Source organism: Nomascus leucogenys, chromosome 15 (assembly GCF_006542625.1).
Source record: "Nomascus leucogenys isolate Asia chromosome 15, Asia_NLE_v1, whole genome shotgun sequence".
Taxonomy (NCBI): domain Eukaryota; kingdom Metazoa; phylum Chordata; class Mammalia; order Primates; family Hylobatidae; genus Nomascus; species Nomascus leucogenys.
The window spans coordinates 87,728,555-87,734,847 of record NC_044395.1 but is presented as its reverse complement, the minus strand read 5'-3'; positions in this window follow the sequence as shown (position 1 = coordinate 87,734,847).

Genomic DNA, 6,293 nt, shown 5'->3' with positions numbered 1-6,293 from the left:
CTTTTATCTTTTCTAGAGGATGATCAAGAAATGAAAATTTATTGTGCAGTATAAGAATCAATCAATTCATTTAAAAGTGACTTCTATTTAGAATGTATTCCATGTTTCTGCCAGATGAGTCATCTGCCAAGTTTCTGGTGATCTGCAGTGGTGTTGATCAATGCAAGAAAACAGCAATACACTCTTTGAAGGGTATTCATGTCATCAGAAGTCTAGGAAAATTTACTTCTAAGCAGAGAACAGTTTATTAGGAATCAGTAGGGTTCACTGGGTCCAAATGTTGCTGAGATTTAGAGGCATGAGCATACTTCTCAGAACCTGTCAGATACAGTGAAACTTCCAGACGATCATTCTACTTCAGCAAATTCACTTGTATGGAGAGAACATAGAGTTTGCCTGGGTAGCAATAATCTTGTTTATAAGAAACATATATAGTATACATATTCCTGAATTTGTGAGGGTTTTAGATACAGTTGTTACATCTTACAAACCAATTCTACAGAGTAGATTAACTTTCAGCTATAACTATAATCCTAATAAGTCTTTACAGTCATTCAGTCATTAATCATTCATATGCATACTGAGTTCACTAGTTTGAATTTTATTCTAATCATAATGGGAAGTGTCTGGAAGATTTTAAGCAGGCAATTGATAAGGTCTGGTTTATCCTTTGAGATTACTATGGCTGCTCTGAGGAAATTGGCCTGTTGGGGGCAAAGCACGGCAGCAATGAGACCCATTGGGATGACTTTGCAGTATCTGGCAGAGAAGTCATGATAGCTTGGATTAAAATGGCAGCAGTGACATGGTAAGAAGTAGAAATAAATTTGGGATTTATTTTGGAGGTGGAACAAACAGGACCACTAACATTTGGATGTCAGATTGAGAGAAGGAGGAAAAATCAGATATGCCTAGTTTTTTGGCCTGATAACTAGGTGAATGATGATACTATACCAGAAATATGAAGATTGAGAAGAGCAGGTGTATGGGCCGAGATGGGGAGAAGGAAGTCTTTAAGAATTCTGTCCTAGATTTGTTAGGTTTGTGATACCAACTTAATAACCTGGTAGAGATGGTTAAATATATGATGCTCTGGGGAGAGCCATGATAGGAAATACAAATTTGAATAACATCAGCACATACATGGTATTTAAAAGCATGGGACTTGATCAGGCTACCTTGGAAGAGTTTAGATAGTAAAAAGGGAGGGCTGAGTAATTCAATATTTAGAGATTAAGCAGCCAGCAAGGATCCTGAAAATATGCAGCCAGTGAAGTAGAAGGAAACCCAAGAGAGTAGGATGTCACAGAATCCATGAGTAGAAGTGAGGTCTGGACTCTGTCCAGTGCTGCTTGAGAGAGAGGAGCCTTCATTGTTGGATTTCATAAGATGAAGGAGGGTCATTGTTGACTACAATGGCAAGCATGTCTTGAACAATTTCTATATGACTGATATTCTTGTGCTTTTATAGTTGCTATTTTAATCCTCACAACAGCCCTATGAGAGTTACTTAATTATCCTCATTTTAAGTTGGGGAAACTGAGGCACAAAGAAGTTACATTGCTTTTATACCTAGTAAATCACAGAACATGGATTAGAACCCATGAGGTCAAAGCCCAAACTTAATAACTATATTTCCTCTCCTATATAATATATATGATAAGAAAAACAGGTATAAAACTACAATCGAATAGGCTGGAGAGAGAATGGAAGGTGAGAAAGAGCCTATAACTAAAGACATTCTGGAAACGTTTTATAGTGAAGAAGAGAAGAAAAGTGGGATAGGGGCCGGGCGCAGTGGCTCATGCCTGTAATCCCAGCACTTTGGGAGGCCGAGATGAGAGAATCATCTGAGGTCAGGAGTTTGAGACCAGCCTGGCCAACATGGCAAAACCCCGTCTCTACTAAAAATACAAAAATTAGCCAGGCGTGGTGGCAGGAGCCTGTAATCCCAGCTATTTGGGAGGTTGAGGCAGGAGAATTGCTTGACCCCAGGAGGCGGAGGTTGTAGTCAGCTGAGATCACACCACTGTACTCCAGCCTGGGTGACAGAGCAAAACTCTGTCTCAAAAAAAAAAAAAGTGGGATAGAAGCTGGAAGAGAACATAGGGTCAAGGACATTTTCTGTTTGTTTTGCTTAGGCTGGGTGATACTAAATATGCTTCTCTGAGGCTGGTAATGATTCAACTGAAAGGGGACCTGAAGACTTAGGAGAGATTAGGGGTGATTTTAGGAATGCAGTTCTTAAATAGCAAAAATGCTGGTTTATATAGAAGCAAGGAAATTTCTTCTATTCACAGGGAGAACAAATTGTACATATAGGTTCTGATGTGGCTGGATTGATAGTATTGGTGGCAGGAAGACAAGATAGGCAGTTCTTGTCAAATCACTTCTTGTTTCTCAGTAAAGTGTGAAGGGAAGGCAAGGTCATCAGCAGAGGGATAGAATAGGATGTTCCAAGTTTGAGGAAAAGGAAAAGGAATAGAAAAGTAAGCATTTTGGAGAAAGAAAAATTTGCCAGAGAGATTAGTGAGACTGATGGGCAATGTTGTTTGCCATTTGATATTTTGGGGCATAGAGACCAATTAGTGAAGTTCTGTCATGTTTCTCTTTATTTCTGGAGAAAATTTAGCTAGTTAGATGTAGACCCATAATCACTTATAATTGGAGCTGGACAAGTGGGCAACTAGGATGGAGGGAAAAAGGAACAAAGCAGTTAAAGTGTTTTCAAGGGAGTGATTATAGTACTGAAACATATTACTTAACACAGGTGGTGAGGAAGGGGTCTTTGTAGATTTCCCGTGCTGTTTTGAGGTTGACTGGGGGGTGCTTGAGGGAAGCTAGAGAGATAGGGGCTTTTGGTCAGGATGTTGATGACAAGAACCAGAGTATGGCCATGGCAGTCAGTGGCCCAGATGGAACATAACAAAGTTGAAGAAATTAAGAATGTTAGAGGCCAGAGCCAGGTGCAGTGGCCTGCACTTACAGTCCCAGCTACTCAGGAGGCTGAGGCAGGAGGATCACTTGAGGCCAGGAGCTGGAGTTGCCATGCACTGTGAGTGCACCTATGAATAGCCACGGCACTCCACCCTGGCAATGCAGTGAGACCCTGCTCTAAAAAAACAACAAGTATGGAAGTAACTTTTTAATGTGGATGTTGAACTTGCCAAGGTTATGATAGAAGCTGTGGTAGAGAGGAAGATGGCAAGCTGGGTGCTAGAATTTCAGCAAACCAGGGTAACTGGCTAGCCAGATAACAGTCAAAAGGAACAGTATTGGCTAATATGGTCAGATGGAATAATCTTCAGAAGAGTGGGAAGTTTTGAAGGAGGAAGGAGATGAAGTGATTTGGAGGTGCCAATGGGGAACACGGTGGGTAGGGAAAACTTACCTTCCTACCTACCAACTCCAAGCCCCTGGAGGTTGGAGGCTACAAACAGATAAAAAACTGTTCTCAGGAGTCCATTGCAGGCATGAAAAACGTTTAAAGCATGGCCGTAGCAAGATGGTTTTGAGGGACAGAGACCAAAGACAGAGCCACCAGTAATGACATTGTGGAACATTCCAGGAAGAGGTGATTGAGGATCCAATGAAGGTAGTAGGGTTGAAGAGAAGAAATGTGTGAAAGATCCATCAGAAGTGGAACTTATGCCAGGTGTGGTGGCTCATGCCTATAATCCCAACACTTTGGGAGGCCGAGGTGGGAGGATCACTTGAGCCTAGGAGTTTAAGACCAGCCTGGACAACATAGGGAGACCCCATCTCTACAAAACATTAAAAAATTAGCTTGGCATGGAGGCTTGTGCCTATAGTTTCAGCTACTCAAGAGGCTGAGGTGGGGGGATTGTTTGAGCTCAGGAAGTCAAAGCTGCAGTGAACTGTGATCATGCCACTGTACTCCAATCTGGGTGACGAGTGAGACCTTGTTTCAAAAAAAAAAAGTAGAACTTAAAGGGCTGTTTTGGAACTAACGGGTGATGATAATATTAGCAGAGAAAGAGAATACAGAAAGGAATGACAGCTTTGGGGGTAAGAAACAGAGGGTTTTTTTTTTTCCCTTTCAAATTGTTTATCAAAGTAATATATACATATAGTTTAAAATTCAAATAGTACTAAATGTTGTTTGATGGAAAACAGGAGCATTTTGCTTTACTTCTCACTGCCTCACAGTCTTGCTCCCAAGAGGATATTTTATTGTATTATTTCTTTGATAATTTCCTCTCATAATATTCTCTGGTCCTTTTTTTCAAGAATCCTGTTAGGCAATTACTGGTCTTCCTGAATTAATTCTCTAATAATTTAAAAGGAAATATTTTTCTCCTGTCTTACTTTTTTCCCCCTACCCTGGTGAGGGGGACCACTTTCTGTGAGATGTCCTTGATATTATTTTCTAATTCTTGAATAATTTTTTTATGGCTACCTTACTTTAAATTCCAAACATTCTTTTCTGTTTATTCCTTTTTCGTAGTCTCCTATACTTATTTTATGGATGCAATATCTTTTTTCATCTCTAAGGACATTAGTTGCAATTTTTTTTCTTAATTGGCTCTGTTTCTTCCAGATGCCTTTTTTTCTTCATTTTCTCTTTTTCTGAGATTTTATTAGAGGTTTTCCTCAAACGTTTGTTAATCCTTGTCTGACATTTATATTCGTTATATGAATTCCTGTCTGTTCCTATTTAAGAATAGGGCATTAAAAGGCTGAATAGAAGCTATGTGGGCATAGGTAGGGCTTGTTGATGGTGGATTTTTTTATTGTTGTGGGTAGACTTCCAAATACCTGGAAGTCTTTCCCCCTTAGGCTGTTCATGTTCTCAGAGAAGGATCTTCTAATCTTCCGGAGAGTTATAAGCCTAGCTGCCAGCATTCCTGAATAGGACCTGGGGATGTAGTTCTGTATATCACAGTTCATTTCTTGGTAAACTGTCACTTCCTATGTTTTCAGTCTAGCTAGTTAGTGTATAAGCTTCATTCTCCTTAGTATCTAATGTTCCCCTATGCTGAGCCCTTCCAGCATTCTGCAGGCTGAATTTTTGTTGTTGTTGTTGTTGTTGTATTTATTTCAGCATTTAGAAACCTTTCAACAGTAAAAGAGAAAAAGAAAAAAAAAAGTCACTCGGAAGAAACAGAGCCAATTAAGAAAGAAGAAAAAAAATTGCAACTATCATTAATGTCCTTAAAGATGAGGAAAAACACTACATCCATACTGTCCTAATTCCAGTACTCTCCTAAGTCAGTTGTTTCACCTCTGTCCTCTTTGCACCATCCCAAAATTTGTAGGAATCTGTGGCTAACCATTGTATTCTCTTCCGTTTGCCCTTGTGGATTTGTACATTTTTCTTAAAAGAAATTCCTTTGCCATCATCTTAGCAGAGATTGGAGTGGGAAAGGAGATAATTCTGTATGATTAATCTGCTATGTTTAATTGGACATCCTGAATTTAGTTATGAACGTATTGACATAAGGGGGTATTAGAGATATAGGTTTGTTGCTCAGATGAGAAGTGTAGTTTTGGGAATATTTAGACCTTATTAGTTTAACATAATCATTGAAACTATGGAGATGAGTAGCATTTCTCAAGAAGAGTCTGAAGCATGACATTCTTTTATTCCTTCATTCCACCCATATTAAGTGCCTGCCATATTTGGCCCAGAAAAGATAGACTAGGATGGTATGTAGAGATTGAGTATAAAGGTAAGGCAGAAGGAAAGAAGCCATTGGAAGACCAGTGAAAATGGTGGGAGGTGCACAAGAGGAGAGTGTGCCACATTGAGAGAGGGGAGCTTTCAGGAAGGGGAAGTAGAAGGTCTTCTAGAATATCAAATGCTGCGCAAGGGGTCAGGTAGAATGAGCAAGGCATTCTAGTATATATTGAATTCCTAGCACTATGCTAGAATCTGGGGATTCTAGTGGTAAGCAAGACTGAACTAATCCTGAATCTGTTACCATTTATTTACATTCTAGCAGAGATTACAGTTAAAGCCATACTTACCTTAAAGCACAAGTTGTGAGGGCGTGTGAGGAGGTGGCTAACCTTTGTTGGAGTCAGGAAAAGCTTCTGGGAGAAAGTGATTAAGCTGAGACTCAGGCTTGAGGCACCTGAATAAACAAAACTTAGAATTTAATCATTTTGGAGGCTGGAGAGTAAGGAATGGACTTAGAACACTGGGGGTTCCCTATGTAACCTTTCTTTCTTTCAGATTCCAAGGATAGGTGATATGACAGCTTTTGAACATCAAAGGGACTTTCAGACGCTTGTATATATTGACACATTACTACAAAGTTACAAAGGAA